The sequence below is a fragment of the Octopus bimaculoides genome, chromosome 25 (genome assembly GCF_001194135.2).
Source record: "Octopus bimaculoides isolate UCB-OBI-ISO-001 chromosome 25, ASM119413v2, whole genome shotgun sequence".
Lineage (NCBI taxonomy): Eukaryota > Metazoa > Mollusca > Cephalopoda > Octopoda > Octopodidae > Octopus > Octopus bimaculoides.
In genome coordinates, this window is record NC_069005.1 from 2,758,021 (window position 1) to 2,759,175 (window position 1,155).

Here is a 1,155-nt window from a genome sequence, read left to right on the forward strand (position 1 = left end):
GTATATGTATATATACATACATATATATGTATATATATATATATATACATATATATATATATGTATGTATTTATATACATATGTATATGTATATATACATACATATATATGTATATATATATATATATACATATGTATATGCATCTATGTGTATTCATATGTATATGTATGTATATATATATGCATGTATAACAATATATATATATATATATAAATATGTACACGTATATATATGTATACACACACACACACACACACATATATATATATATATATTTATAAGATATAAATGGATATACGATATTACATATATATATATATATATATATATATATATATATATATATACAAATCCATACATGAATGTGTATATTTATTCAAGTATATATATATATATATATATAAACATGTTTACCTGTACGTACCTCCCTTGTTCGATAATAAATAAAGAAAGCCGCGCAAGAATTCTATGTCACTTGGGATTTTTTAGCGCTTCTTTATTTCATGCAATGCTATAATAGGATATACACATAGATACATACATACGCATACGTTACTGCATAAATTGATGCAGACATATATACAAATGCGTACATACATATATATATCCTTTTGTATACATAGGTGTGTCGGTGTATATGCATATACACGTTTGCATGTGCACGTGAGTGTGTGTATGTGTCACAAACTGCATGGCATAATATATCCGCGCATTTGCAAACGTGATGCGTATATGTAAATTTTTCCCCTCTTTTTCTGTATATATATATACACACAAGGCAAAACACGGGCAATTGAACACGCATGTGTATGTATGTGTACGTATATATCTATTGGTATGAATCTATGCTTACAAATACAAGCCTGTGTATGCGTATTAAACTCTTCGTATTCAAGGGAAGCTATTTTCAGGAGTGATATTGTCTGTAGCAATGAAGGAAATATCTACATATAATAAATGGGAAGGGCAAAGGAAAAAGAAATAAAGGCGTACGAAAATATTTCTTAGATTTCATTCATTATTCGCATTGTTTGGAAATTATTTACGCCTAACCACACCTTTACACATACGCACGCACACGCATGCACACACCTATATGAATATGCATATATGCATACATATATATATTATATTATATATATATATATATATAT